Raw genomic sequence first — 16,407 nt, forward strand, 5'->3', positions numbered from 1 at the left:
TCACCACAGAATTGCCACTCAAGGCAACAGAGATGACAATTCCACAAGCTACCTCCACCCTTGCTACAGATGTCTTGATATCACTTAGATATATCAGGAGGGCACGACAAACAAAGAAGTTTTAAGCACGTGGTTGCATAGGTGTATGTTGTCACTCTATTATATGTAAATATATTCACTAATGCTTGGTATTATCTTTCTGATTCACTATATTGACCTCATGCAGCCTCCCCCTCTCCCCACATCATTCCCAGTTCAGCTGCACCATGAGTGGTACTAGAGAGAGAAATATCTGGCAGGGCCTGTCATAGACTCATGCAAGCATTTTCCCACACACTCAGATCCTCCAGTGATGGCTTTCCTCTTCTTGTCCTGTGCTTTGGCAATGCTATCTGCCGTGGCTCTATTTCCATTGTCCAGCTGATCTGACCAGTGTCTCTGGCCACCACTCCCATGAACTCCCATGAACACCAAGGTTCACCATGGTAGGCTTCTGCAGAAAATGCAGATGTATGGGATTGGGGGTGATCTAGGGAATTGGATCAGGAATTGGCTCGCGGATAGGAGACAGAGGGTGGTGGTTGATGGTAAATATTCATCATGGAGTTCGGTTACGAGTGGTGTGCCTCAGGGATCTGTTTTGGGGCCACTGCTGTTTGTAATTTTTATTAATGATCTGGATGAGGGTATAGTTGGGTGGATTAGTAAATTTGCTGATGACACCAAAGTCGGAGGTGTGGTAGATAGTGAGGAAGGGTGTCATAGTTTGCAGGAAGACTTAGACAGGTTGCAGAGCTGGGCCGAGAGGTGGCGGATGGAGTTTAATGCGGAGAAGTGTGAGGTAATTCACTTTGGTAGGAATAACAGATGTGTCGAGTATAGGGCTAACGGGAGGACTTTGAATAGTGTGGATGAGCAGAGGGATCTAGGTGTATGTGTACATAGATCCCTGAAAGTTGGGAATCAAGTAGATAAGGTTGTTAAGAAGGCATACGGTGTCTTGGCGTTTATTGGTAGGGGGATTGAATTTAGGAGTCGCAGCGTTATGTTGCAACTGTACACAACTCTGGTGCGGCCGCACTTGGAGTACTGTGTGCAGTTCTGGTCCCCACATTACAGGAAGGATGTGGAGGCTTTGGAGAGGGTGCAGAGGAGGTTTACCAGGATGTTGCCTGGTATGGAGGGGAGGTCCTATGAGGAGTGGCTGAGGGATTTGGGGTTGTTTTCGCTGGAAAGAAGGCGGCTAAGAGGGGATCTTATTGAAACATATAAGATGATTAGAGGTTTAGATAGGGTGGATAGTGATAGCCTTTTTCCTCTGATGGAGAAATCTAGCACGAGGGGGCATGGCTTTAAATTAAGGGGGGGGGTAGTTATAGGACGGATGTCAGGGGTAGGTTCTTTACCCAGAGGGTGGTGAGGGATTGGAATGCCCTGCCTGCTGCAGTTGTAAATGCACCTAGTTTGGGGGCGTTTAAGAGATCCGCGGATAGGTTTATGGACGAAAAGGGATTGGTTTAGGTTAGTGGGTCATTGTTTTGTAACTGGTTGGCACAACATCGTGGGCCGAAGGGCCTGTTCTGCGCTGTAATGTTCTATGTTCTATGTCCATCCAGTACAAAACTCCACTCACTTCCAAGATGCAACAATGGTGATTGTTCGCTTTTCCATCAGCTTCTCCCTCATTTCCCCTCCCCCATTCCCTCTCCCACATCACTATAACATCCCTGGCATCCCCTCCTACTTCCCCTCTGTGACCCTTCAGCCCAACTGTTCGCCTTCAACAAGTCCATGTGAACATACGTGTTCCCTACCTCCCTGAATCCCCATCCGCGTTGACCTCCATGACCTTTTCCTTTCCACTCCCAGGGTCTGCTTCCCAGTCCCCACCAATTACTTCACTGCCCCCTCGAGCACGATTGATGCATCCTCACCCTCCCACTCACCCACTCCCTCTTCCTTCTCTCTCACTCGCCATTCCTTTCTTCCACTCCCATCCTCAGTTCATTCTCCAGGCTGCAAACCCCTTCCTTGTACATTCACACTGACATTTCCCCTCCCCTCATATTCCTCCCTCACCCCCAACTCCTTCACTGCTCCTTACTCATAGAACTATAAAATCATCAAATCCTTACAGTGTGGATTGGCCCATCAAGTCTGCACCAATCACAATCCCACCTAGGATCTATCCCCATAACCCCACATATTTACCCTACTAATCTGCCTGGCATTCGGGTCAATTTAGCATGGCCAATCAACCTAACCTGCACATCTTTGAACTGTGAGAGGAAAATGGAGCACCTGGAGGAAACCCACACAGACTTGAGGAGAATGTTCAAGCTCCAACAGACAGTGACCCGAGGCCAGAATTGAACTCGGGTCCCTGGCACTATGAGACAGCAGTGCTAACCACAGTGCCACCATGCTTCCCTTCCCTTCCGCCTTTCTTTCCCTCTACTCCTTTATCCAACTTTACTCCTTCCTCCTGCCGTAAATGCTCCTACATCTCCCCTAGTCCTTCACCCTTCCTCATTCCTTCATTTTGTCCTACTCCTTCAACGTTCCTTACTCCTTCCTTCCCTCCCTGCCACTCCCACTCCTTTAGCTCTTCTTACTCCTTCCCTTTTACCTTGCTCACCCCCATCACCTTCACCCCTCTGAACTCCCTCCACAATTCCTTCTTCCCCATTGACACTTACCTCCACCCTAACTCCTTCACCGCTCCAAACTCCCTCTCTTACACTTCTCCCACAATTGTATCCTTCTCCCCCACTACCCCTTCCTCTCTCTAGACATCTTCACCCCTCTGAAATCCCTTGCCCCCATCTTTATTCCCCCTGAACATGCTTATCGCTGCCCTTCAAACTTCACCCCTCCAGCATTGTCATCATCCCAACTCCCAGCTTCACTCCCCAAACACCTTCACAGCACCCTCCCACCCCACCCACCACCGGCTTCACCTCTCCTCCCTCAGATCATCCTCCCCCACCCATTCATAACCTTCCTCCCCCAACCTCTTTGCTGCAACCATATCAGCACTCGGCAAAGATCCTGAAGTTCTGAAGCAAATCGAAGAAGATATTGAGGACCATGGAAAATGCTACTCACACTCAGTGACGTTCTGAAGCAATTCTGATATCAGTGAAGTCAAAGTTGCTGCGTGGAGACATCTAACATTCTGAGGGAAGCTATAGAAAGGAGAATCTACCCATCTTTCCACATGACAGCTTCCCAGGGTCTGATAGCTTCAGGACTCTCATCCTCTCCCTGAATGCCTGTGTGTGAGCAAAGCCTTAAAAATGAGCCCCGACTTCTGCATGCCATATTCGTCCAGATCTATTCTGGACCAGTGTGTTTTCCTGCTGGCATCATAGAGAATTGGGCAATGGGGGCAGAGGAAGTTGCCGGTTGGGCCTTCATCTCCATCCCATTAGTAGGTTGCAAATCAGTTTACATCAGCCTCCAGTGGGGTTCCTGATCCGCCATGGTGGGCACCAGCAGAAGATCTGTGGGAAATTCACATCGGCAGGAAACTGATTTTTGGGCCTCCTGCCGAATTCCGCCTGCACTTCCCACCACTGATCTGAGTGGGAACATGGGAGAATTCCACTATGATTTTGGTGAAAGAGTAGAACTAAATAGATAGGTTTGTGAACTAAGGAGCTAGGACCAGTGTGATAAGTTGAATGGTTTTCCTTCCAGAATCATAGACTCCTTACAGCGCATTCGAGAATGCACCAACAACAATCTCACCCAGGACATATCCCCATAACCCCATATATTTATTTTGCTAGTCCCCCAGCACAAAGAGGCAATTGAGCATGGCCAATCCACCTAACACCCACATCTTTGAACTGTGGGATGAAACCGGAGCACCTAAAGGAAACCCACACAGACGCAGGGAGAACCTGCAAGCTCCACACAGACAGTCAGCTGAGGCAGAATTGGACCCAGGTCCCTGGCAATGTAAGGCAGCAGTGCTCACCACAGTGCTGCCCTTCTGTGCTGCATTAATCAGTGATTCTACGATATAAGATGCTCCAATGCTTATGGGAGTGACAAGCGTAGCTGAAGCTATAATATGGGCTAAGTCACGTTGTTGGGGGATCTGGATGCAGTTTGATAGCTGTGAGTGCTAAACTTGCTCTGAGATGTTTAATGGTCAAATACTCTACCTTCAGTTCAAATATCCTTCACTTTGGTGATTGTGAAACTCTGTCAAAATGTATTTTTTAAAAAGTTACTGTCTCATGAGACAAAACACATGTTCGAACAAAGCCTACTACAGTGGGATTTGCCCTCATGCAAAAAATTACTTTTAATAATGACTAGAACTGTAATATATTGTCAATGTTCAAACATTGCACTGGTCAACAACTTCTCATTAGTGAATTGGTTATTTGCTATGATTGGTTGGCTGACAATTTGTGTATTAATGTGATAAAATACTGCATTCCTAACATAAATTTAGGAAATTAAAAGGAATGTTATTTAAACTTGTACACAATCACCACTGATTCATATTTACCTTTGTTCCATTTACTAAATAATTGCAGCATGTCTGTGTACTTAAAAGGGAACTTCTACTTTATAAGGCATTTGGCTATGCTAAATTGTGATCATCTTTGTCATCTATTTCAATATAAATATGCTGGAACATTCATTATAACTATATTAAACCACAGCCAATCGGGACCATATCAGATAATAGTTACATCTGATTAAGTCAAACTTAATATTCATTACTGATTAATGACTTGTTCAAGAGAAAGAAATCAGTTAGAGAGCTCAGAGATACACATTTGAATTTACTCAAGATGAACTAAATCCTATGTAAGATGAAAATGAATGAACCATTACAGTTCAAAGCAAAATAATTCTCATAGTGAAGGTGGATGCATAAACTCAGACCAGCTTAGGGCTTTTTTTATCTCTAACCTTCTCAAATCTCATAGAAATAGAAGTCATAAAAATCATAGAAACCCTACAGTGCAGAAAGAGGCCATTGGGCTCATCAAGTCTGCACCGACCACAATCCCACCCAGGCCTTACCCCACATATCCCTGGATGCTGGCCTTCATAGCGAGGGGGATTGAATATAAAAGTAGGGAGGTCTTGCTGCAGCTGTATAGGGCATTGGTGAGGCCGCAGCTGGAGTACTGTGTGCAGTTTTGGTCGCCGCACTTACGCAAGGATATTTTGGCCTTGGAGGGAGTGCAGAGGAGGTTTACTAGGCTGATACCGGAGTTGAGGGGGTTGAGCTATGAGGAGAGGCTGAATAAACTAGACTTGTACTCGTTAGAGTTTAGAAGAATGAGGGGAGATCTCATTGAGACGTATAAGATGATGAATGGGATGGATAGGATAGAGGTGGAGAGACTCTTCCAGCTCAAAAAAGACAGTAGGACTAGGGGGCACAGCCTCAAGATAAAGGGGGGGCGGTTTAGAACAGAGTTGAGGAGGAAATTCTTCACTCAAAGGGTGGTGAATCTCTGGAATTCTCTGCCTGTTGAGGTGGTGGAGGCCGCCTCGCTAAATATTTTTAAGACGCGGGTTGATGGGTTTTTGATAAGCGAGGGGATTAAGGGTTATGGGGAGAGGGCGGGAATGTGAAACTGAGCCACGACAGATCAGCCATGATCTTATTGAATGGCGGGGCAGGCTCGAAGGGCTGGATGGCCTACTCTTGCTCCTATTTCTTATGTTCTAATTCCTCTAACCTATGCGTCTCAGGACACTAAGGGGCAATTTTAGTATGGCCAATCAACCTAACCTGCACATCTTTGGACACCCAACTCTTTTACCATCCATCTTCATCAATTTGTGTAACTAATATTTTTCAATGGAAAAGTCAAGACTTTGGATGGGATTTTCCGGTCATTCCTGCTAGTGGGATTGCCCCGTCCCTCCAATAGCAAGCCCTGACCATGGTGTGGAGGACGGGAAACCTTGTTGACAGCAGTGCAACCTGGAGATCCAGCAGCTGGCCAATGGCAAGCTGTCTCAGCTGCTACAAAACATGCTGCTGGTTGGAAAATCTGCCCTCGGACATTTAGAACATTTATTAATTTTTGGTGGTGAAATGCGTAGGATTTGGCTATTTTCCTACTTAGACTCAACACAGTGAATCAGTTCCCAAAATATTTATGCAGAGTAAAGTGCGCCTCCCACTCTCCTTACAAAATGTCTTGCTGACAACCTCAGAGCAGCAGGATCTACCTTCAAATTTTCTATTCTTGCCTTCCCAGTCTGAAAATTTGAGGCATTATTGCTCATGTTGAAAAGTTCAGAATTATATAATCACAGGTTTACAGCACAGAAGGAGGCTATTCTGCCCAATGTGTCCACTGACAAGAAGCCATTTACTCTTCGCCAGATCATAGTCTGCTTCCTTTTAACTTGTAGCATTTCAAGTGCAAGCACTTTTTAAGTGTTGAGAGCGCTTCTTCCTCTTCCAGCCAGTGCATTCCAAATGCTCAGGATGAAACAATTTTCCCTTGAATCCCCTCCAAATCAATGTCCCCTGATTATGGACTCCCTGAAACAAGTTGAGTAGAACCTTCCTATCCATGTTATTGAATCAGGTCTCTCTGTTCCTCTACGCCTCTCAGTATCCTACTATTTGTTGAGCATTCCCTTTCTTTGCATCAACCACTCAGCCAATGTTAGATTATAGATCATAGAACCCTACAGTGCAGAAAGAGGCCCTTCAGCCCATCGAGTCTGCACCGAACACAATCCCACCCAGGCCTTACCCCCATATCCCTACATATTATACCCACCAATCCCTCTAACCTCTGCTACCCTGGACACTAAGGGGCAATTTCTTAGCATCTTTGGACTGTGGGAGGAAACCGGAGTGCCCAGAGGAAACCCACGCAGACACAAGGAGAATGTGCAAACTCCACACAGACAGTGACCCGAGCCGAGAATCAAACCCAGGACCCTGGAGCTGTGAAGCAGCAGTGCTAACCACTGTGCAACTGTGCCACCAATATTAATATGGTCTGCAGATTACTTAATCATGTATCCTATAGTCAAGCCCAAATCATTGATATATACATTGCAAAATCAGTGGACCTAGTGCTTGAAGCATTGCTGAACACCATTGGTGACAGCCTTCCTATCACATGCTGGTTAACTAACTCACCATGGACCAGCAATCACGGATCAAACTGGGTAGATATATGGGCTCCCCTACGTTTATGATACTGTGCAGAATTAGCAACAAGGATAACCATTCTAAAGAAAATGACAAGGAACTACTTTAATACATTAAGAAGCAATAATAAATAATACATATCAAGGATAAATGTGCAACTAGATATATATAAAAAAAATCACACTCCAAATCTAAACGAACATTCATATTCAGATTCCTCAGGAAAGAACAACTCATTGAAACATGTGGAATTGTCCTTAAGCCACAGTTTTGGCACAGAACAAAGGGAACTTTACTCTCAATTCGAACCATTGTATATGTAACTTGAGCATGTTTGATGCAATTCCAAACAATAAACATAGGAATATATAGGACCAGAAAAGGTCATCTACTAAACCTCAGGAGTTCAAAAATAAAATAAACAGTGCACTACCCATATCCCTCAACTGATTTCTTTTGTATTGTATTTGTAATTGTATTGTAATTGTATTTCCAAATTAAATGACTTATGCCATCAACCTCTAGCTCAGTATTCCAATATTCATCATTTTAGGTTCAAAACAATAAACCCCAATCTATCCATTCACCACTTTTCTGAGCTTTATGCTATGCACCATTAGTGTTATCCTCAGGAATACAATAAACTTTCTCTGGGTTCGACTGTTTTTAAAAATTTATTCAGGAGATGTGGGTGTCACTGTCAAGGCCAACATTTATTGCCCATTCCTAACTTTTCAATATTCTGAAAAGTCTTGGCTATCATAGTCAGCTAACTTGTCTTTCTGTTCATTGGGTAAACAGATTCTCTAAGCTTTCCTTATAGCTTAGGAATCTGATAGATCCTTTCCGGATGGCACAATATTCCTCTTGTAATAGGGTGACCAAGAGTACTCTACATCATAATGAACCAAATTCTTTTGCAGGATCTGTGGCACATCTATGATCAATTCCAGGTGTCAAACTTCCCAAGAGCCTATTTATCATAGACTATTTTAATGTTCTGTCCATTGATAACCGCACATTATTTTACTGTGCTCTATCTTTGAGATTATCATTTAATTTATAGTTTCAATGTTTATTCTCCTTCCCTAGTGTTATTCCGTTGTACTTGTAATCATTTAATTTCAATTCATTTCTTCAAGCCACTTTCCTCATGTACCTAAATCCTTCTACATCTGATTAACATGCCCTTGATATTTTGATGCTGTTACTTCAAAACTACTTTGCATCACTTTGGCGTCATTGATAAATTTTGTGTTATATCTATCCCCACTCTAATACAACTCCATTCTTTTTCATCTGAAGCAGTCAAATTCAATAATTTCCCTATGATTCAATGTTCTTCTGTCTTATAGATTAATCTCCTGTGAGATTTTGGCATTGCAGATGAACAATGTTCACATTTCTCCCTTTATCAATACGTTTCAATATCTCCTCAAAGATTGATACAGATTTATCAAACATGATGGGCTAGATTTTCAGCACGTGTCCCCATCCTTTCTAACAAAAAATGAACTCTCACCATCGTCCTGCTTCTTTGTAAACACCAAACAATGTCCTTATTTTCCTACTTTTCAAAATCAACTGTTATTTTTTGTGAGATATTGTGTAAGAGTGTGAAAGTAGTCACCTGACGTTTCAATAGGTTTATGTTTGAGGTTCTTCTCCCCATGGCAACCAGATCCCATGGACTGTCCACAGATGCAGAATAGAGGTGTCCAGAAGGCCTGCCTCAATTCTCTGGGACTTTGTCCCAGTAGTTTGTTCAATTTGGCTCTGCTAGCCCCCATCCCTCACAGTTCTTCAACTTTCCACCCACTTCTCAAGCACCATTCATGCCAACTCATGTCTCCACTTGCCCCTATGTCCCCTCATACTGCCCATGAAAATCATCCCCCCATGGCCACTTATGGCCCACATGCCATTTTAATGGCAATATATGCTAACTCAAATTCCCCACCCACCACCTTTGCCCTTACTACCTCCATACCAATTCACCTAGGATTCACACTGTATGGACATCAGGTACCACGTTGCTATGAAATCGAGTAAAGATTTAAATATCTATTACAGTCTTCACTGTAGTAAAATAATCCCATTTATCAAAGCCCATTCAAAACTTTCAAAAATACTTATGTACTTAATCCCACACCAAGATTTGTATTCATAATCTCACATCAAATTCTTTAATCCCACAGCTAATTCTTTAATAACCTTTTTGATCTGTCAATCAAGCTGCAAATTTATATCAGCCTACCGGGATAATCAGAAGCTGTGGAAAGCAATCATCCAACAATGATAGGACTTAGGGAAATGTTAAGAAATAGCCATTACAACTATAGATTTGTTTCACCTGTCACTGGCATAGACAAGCAGACTGATTCTTTAAAAACATAATGGCTGGGAGTTAAAAACTTGACATCTTGGTGGTTCTATAGGCCTAACCAACCCTTCAAGAGCATTCACTACTACTCTAAAAATTCATAACACCCCCTACTGTAGGTTAAGACTCCAGTGAAAATTCAGCACCAAGTACAAAGGGTACTTGTCATTGAGTTCAAAAAGAGGTCCTAGGGTCCAGCTGAGTTCAGGTTTCCCTCATGTGTGAGTCATGTCCCATTCCCTTTTCCCTACCGGCAAAAGTTGAATCTGTCTGAAATGAGGACAGGAAGTCTGGATTCAGGTCTCACTCTTCAACTTTAAAGGCCCACGGAATCCCCACAACTCTGTACAAATCCAGGCTGAAGAATTTAGAGATTAAACAAGTTTTAAAGCAGAATAGAAGCAGGGAAGTGGGTGGGAGGTTGTAGGTGGAGGAGGTGTGGGGATGGTGAGCAAAAGACAAGGTTTGAATTAAGACAGAAGAGATTGAATGGCAAAAGTGATGATACTGTAAGGGTGTTGCAATGGGAATGTTTGAAAAAAAAAGGCTCGAGAGGAAATGCAAACAATAATTCTGATTGGAAATACTTAGATTCAAGATTGGAACTGGACTTGACCCAGTTTCATTGATCAATTTCTTAAGTACCCTTTGTGTTTAGGCGATCCTGACCTACAGTCTTATCCTCTCTCTGTGTCTTCAATATTTCCATCACTTTCTTATCACTGTTACCCTGGTCTTTAAAATTTCCATTTGACCTCCCAGAAAATCAACCCTCTTTTACAAAAGCCAGCAGCTTCTTCCTTGAAAACCAATTCAAATAAATCAATATTTGCCAAACACTATTCACACAAAATATATAAATATAAATTTAAAAAAAACTCATGTTGTCTTCACAGATTGAAATACTTTCTTTTTATCTGGTGAAACAACACCACTGTGAATATTTCAAATAGCTTTCATTGATTTCTTTGTACCTGTGATAGCAGATTTAAACCAACTTCATGACATTTTCCTGATTTATAACCCTTTAGTAGATAAAACTTTAAAGTTGCTGTCATTGGCTCCTAGATTTAAAATAATGGATAGGATTCACTAAATGAAAAAGGTAGAGAAAGCTACATGCTGCCTATGAAGAAGTGAAGGGTGAGAAATTGCCTTGTGTAGCAGTACTAAAGTGGCACAGTGCCACTCTACTGGTGTTCCCGCAGGTCTGACCGCTTCCTCTGTGACTCACAAAGCTTTCTGCCAGATATGGGCATACACAGGTTAATTTGTTATATATGTCGGGAGGCTCTGCTTTGGTGGCCTCCTGGGGAGACACAGCCCAACGCTGCTCCGAGGTCCTAGGGTACAGACTCCAGAAGATCATCATCTTCACCACCTGCTCCCTCTATCTTCTGAGAATGGTCCTTGAGCACCCGACACCAAGCCGCATCAGTCATTAAGGATCCTGCTGTTTTCCCAGTTGTTCATTTTCTAATTTACACTGTTATAATGTTTTTGTGCATTTTCCATTTTAGGCTGGCTGCACTGTGTGTTCTCCAACTACACGGCCATCCAGGTGAGCGCAGGGGGCATGAGCAGAGATCAGGAGTAGAAAGTAGCTCGGGAATTTCTTGGGTCAGTATACTGAGAGACCTAGATGGAGAGGATGTGGAGAGGACGTTTCCACTAGTGGGAGAGACTGGAACTCGAGGGCGCATCCTCAGAATGAAGGGACGCTCCTTTAAAACTGACATGAGGAAGAATTCCTTCAGCCAGAGGGTGGCAAATCTGTTGGAACTCATTGCCATAAAGGGTTGTGGAGGCCAGGTCATGACATGTCTTTAAGACAGAGAAAGATAGGTTGTTGATCAATAAGGGGATCAATGGTTACGGGAAGAGGGCAGGAGAATGGGGATGAGAATCATATCAGACGTGGTTGGAGTGGAGCAGACTCGATGGGCCAAATGGCCTAATTTTGCTCCTATATCTTATGGTTAAATGTGCATTTGTCTAGCTGAGCCTGCCCACCTTGATCTGCACAGGCACTTTGAAAATCATAATCCCCTGTACGCAAAAAACTAGGCTAAACAATCTGAGACTTAAATATTTTCCTTTTAGCAGCAATCAGAATGAATGATTGTATGGTCTTTTAGTACAATCAACAAGCTACTTTTTGGCTGGAGATATTTATGCTTTGAAGTGGAATTCAGTGCATTAGTCAGCTGAAATGAAATATGATATGTTCCACTGAAATAAGTAAGTGATAAGTAAATATATGTGTTCCTCTTGTATTTTAACAGTCAAGAAATAATATTTGCTTTTAAATTAAGATTTACTTTTTCTTCATTGCATATTTTACAACTAGCTCTTGCAAAGTGTACCTTGGGTTAGTCACCACTGTAATTGATTGCTTTTTCTTGATGGTTGCCCAAAGATATATTGCTTCAAGCAGCATTTCAAGCTGACTGCACATCATGTTAACTTTCTGAAGCTATGACAAAATTCATCGGGGTGGGGGGTGGGGGGGGGGGGGGGGCGGGGTGGAGGTGGTTGTAGCTAGATGGCTTCAGTCACACTATTCTGCTTCCTCTTCCTGGGGAGAGTTTTCCCATCCCACCCACCCGCCCGCAATGGAAATCATAGCGAGCAGGGGATGGACCATTCACAGGTCCATTGACCTCACGCGAGATTTTCTGGTTTTGGGGCGCGCGCTGCTGGAAAATCCCGCACCATCAGTCTGAGAGTTACAATTTAACTTAACTAACTCCACTCATGGGCGGCATGGTGGTCAGCACTGCTGCCTCACGCGTCAGGGACCTGGGTTAAATTCTTTCCTCAGGCCACCGCCTGTGTGGAGTTTGCACATTCTCCCGTGTCTGCTTGGGTTTCCTCCGGCAGCTCTGGTTTCCTCCCATAGTCCAAAGATGTGTCGGTTAAGTTGATTGGCCGTGCTAAATTGACCCTAATGTCAGGGGGATTAGCAGGGTAAACGTGTGGGGTTATGGGAATAAGGCCTGGGTGGGATTGTGGTCGGTGCAGACTCAATGGGCTGAATGGCCTCCTTCTGCACTGTAGGAATTCTATGTGAAAATCCACTGGCCAGAATGTTATGGCCATTCAAGCCAGTGGGATGCTGCCGTGAACCAAAATTCTCTGGGCATCAAATTTTCCGTCCTCGCTACAGTGGGAAGGTGGCATGATCAGCCAGTAAGATTGCTCCCAGTGACTGAGTTAAAATAGAAAATCCCAAGCTATTTTTTTCTGCAATGATGGCACCAGTGTTAGTTGTACGAAATAGGCTATTTTTTTTTCCGCTTGCAGCAAGGTGAGGGTAGAGGGGAGGGGGAGGCTACAACAGGCAGGAACTCTTCCATCAAGCAAGCATCTGTGACATTGGCGTGCTGCTGTTTTGGGATTTCCCAACCAATCACAGAATGCAGACGTGAGGATGGTCCACAGCTGTCCATGGAGGAACCTTGATTAAAGGTGTAATGTAACCACAAATTATGCTAATGATGTGAAGAAGACAATAACCAAACACCCTAATGGTGTAATTTCTTGAACTAACTGCACTTTATAGCCATTCATTTTGCTAGTGCCACATGATACGTTACAGAACATGACAAAGAGGGATGTGATTAAAGTCTGTAAATATAGAGAGCAAACAGTAGCAAGGGTTGCAGTGAAAATGAGCCAGCTCCCACTGACACTCCTGCTCGGACGGCAAAGATTTAAGTTGGATTGTTCAAAGCCTGAGTTTGGAACTGTTTCCTCGGTGATTGGGATGCTGCAGGGTTCTAGTGTGCATCGGATTACAAACATTCATCTGGATAAACAGGACATTCCAGTCACTGACTAGATTAGTTTTAGGTATCACTGTTACAGACAGACGCAGGGAAGTTTTACTGAGTCACCGTGAATTTGAATTCACACCAGACCCGATGCAAAAATTGGAAGGAGAGAACGGTTCCTTATTCTCACAAAACCCAGGTTGCAGGAGAAATGAAAACACCAAAGATAAATGTTACGTTAATAGAAATGGAGAGCAGCGGTTGGGAGTACCCTTGTGCTTAAGTCAGACAAAACCATAATACGATGAGGGAACCCAAAAATTACAATCAAGTGGGAAGTGATGGCAATACCTTTACCGACCTCTCAAGATTTGAATGCAGCATTAGCAGGATCCAAGCCATTCACAATGTTGGAATTATCTCGTGCTTCTGCACAGCTCACTGTGGATAGAGATAGCAGTATCTCTATACTAGAAACACACAAAAAACTGCCCTCTGGTGTGAAGTCTTCTCAAAAAATCTTTCACATTCTCCTATATAGGGATTTGAAAGGAGTGTCACATTGTCTGTGCAATCAGAATGATGTGTTGATTGTGTCTGCAATTCTGGAAGAGATTCTTCAATCATTGATGAAGTGTTAGAAAGATTGTACGGTCACATGAAGTTAAAAAGGGGTTAGAAATCACCTGTAAAGCACCGAAAGCACACACTCAGAATAATTCCTCAGAATAAATCAAACAGTAAATGCACATCTGGTTAATTAATATCCATAATAGAAAAAGTGGCAAATGTTATGGTTGAGATCTTTCACAATTGTGTTTTATTTATATCCGGCTGTGTTCTCTCCAGTTTGAAACAATCTTCCACTTTTCATCTCCCCTTTATATTTCAAATCTCCATATGTCTTTGCTTAAAGTGACCTTTGTACAGAATATGCCATTTACACTCTTATAATTTATTGATACTTAATCTATGATGACCCCTAATGGGTGTACTTTCTTGAGCAGTAAGCTAACCAATTGTTAATTGATAACAGCATTTCAGAATTTTGGTGGATGCCAATTTAGACACTTCCTCAGGGCAAATTGGGAAGGAAAATAATATGAATTATTTTAGCTCCTCTTTACAGACAGCAAAATGCCAGTGCAAGTTAAGTTTAATTGTGGTATTTGAAATGTTTTCAAGGAGCATTCCTTCAGATTTTAGAGCTCATAGTCACGCCATAGAAAGCATGATATCCAACAGTCTGTGAGGTGAATTTAATGGTGAAAGGAAGAGAGGGTTCTGATCTTGAACTTAGAGGTTTACAACATGGAATCCTTGGGAAAGTCTTGCGGTGGGCAAAGCCCCTGAACATTCAATCAATTGATTAATTAATAAGTGCACATCGTAATCAGCATTAAACTTGAAAACCTAAAACACCAAAGTGATGAGTAGCCTTGCATATGCAATTTGCCTTCACAAAAGGCAGATTCCCACTCAATAGAAGCTCATTGGCTCCAGGATAACAATGTGGTGATGAGAGAATGACCTTATATATATACACATATATATGGGAAAAGAGCTAACGGATGAAGTCATCGGATCTAACATCACTGTGGTGGGAGTCATATCTTCAGACTTGACTTGATGGTGTCGATGGGTGCAGGAGTGGCGAGGGATCTGTTTGAGGAGGATAATTGGGCATTGCAGGGGATGGATAGTCGAGGTGAACCATTCATCACAAGACAGGGTTTGGACATTGTCATTGTAGGGGCTGGAGAATCCGATCCAGTGTCAGAGTTGTAGCTCAGCCAATCACGAGTCCAATCATGTAGATAAGCTTGTTGGGCCCATGGGAAGTACTCCTACTCCTCCTGGGATACAAAAACTCCTACTGGGATACTTCTCCCACTGTGATTCCTGAGGCACAGACTCCATTAATTAGATATAAAAATTGTGTTAAAATTGGAGCCATATTGTTTTCTCAGTGGTCAATCACTTCCCAACCCATCTTTGTTTAAACCTGAACTTGGTGAGTTGGAAAGACATTGGACTTTGGTTTGAGAATTTAAAATATTCTTCCAATCTAGTCTCCCTTCTGTGATGTTAGTAAACCTTTAAGAAATATATTTTTTTAAAATCATGTTCTCTGCTGTTGCAAGTAGACCTTTCCAGTTTTTTCCCCCATTGTTGCCAGGCCGTCAACCAGGAGTCCTATTATTGTTACTTCAATGGCCTAAATTGAGTTTTGTTTATTTTACGCCGGGATTTATTATGATTTTGCATTGTGAGGGGGAATATTGATTGATAAGTTAAAAGTCAGGTGGTTCCTCTCCAGAAAAAATTAAGGATTCATTTTCAGGTTTAGTTTAGAAGTGGATCACCATCAGACTGGAAAACAATGTTTCTCTCTCTCTCCCTGGTTTTGGAAATTCTGCTGTTAGTTGGAAGGTTTCTGGCCTTCCTGGAGTAGAAAGTCTGCTATTCGCAGTTGGGTTGACTTGAGCCTCTCTTCCTGGTGTTTTGAGAAGCTATTCTGATTTCAAGCTTGTTTGTGTGCACCGCAGAATTCAACCAAAGGACTAAATTCCAGTATCACGTGAGCATTAGTTTTTGCTGTGCAAACCTGTGGAAAGGGTTTTATTTATGGGATTGGTTTGATTAGGGCATTTCCTATATTCATTAAAGATTATACAACATCAGGACTTTTTTTCTTGCATGTAATTGGTAAAAGTTGTTGCTAATTTTCTTTCTATACTGTATACTTAAATAACTAACTGTATACTTAAATAAACTTTGTTTGATAAAAGCTCTCTAGTGGGTCAGTTGAGTCATACATGAAGCAAAATATCTTGTGCTCATCCTAGCCAAATTCAAAGTGCAAAACTTATGATCCAGGGGAAGTTTATAAAACACTTTGGAGTTTCTGACCTGAATTCTAACACTTTAGTTATATAGTTCCACCCCACACCCCCTGCCCCACCCCCTGCATTGCAACTAATCCATTGTGATATGTTTGAATAATATGTGCCCCCTATCTTGCTACTGATGAATGCTCACCTTGCCTGGTGGAACAGAACTGCTATTGAGAGCTGGAACTCTTT

The 16,407-nt window shown here is 42.8% G+C and overlaps 1 protein-coding gene across 1 annotated transcript in view; it reads right to left on the reverse strand.

Moving 5' to 3' along the window:
- dpp10 (dipeptidyl peptidase like 10) overlaps nucleotides 1-16,407 on the reverse strand; it is a 763,552-nt gene that overhangs the window by 559,822 nt on the left and 187,323 nt on the right. The gene's annotated exons all lie outside the window — the stretch shown is intronic.

Source organism: Carcharhinus amblyrhynchos, chromosome 11 (assembly GCF_965287045.1).
Source record: "Carcharhinus amblyrhynchos chromosome 11, sCarAmb.v2.hapA, whole genome shotgun sequence".
Taxonomy (NCBI): Eukaryota; Metazoa; Chordata; class Chondrichthyes; order Carcharhiniformes; family Carcharhinidae; genus Carcharhinus; species Carcharhinus amblyrhynchos.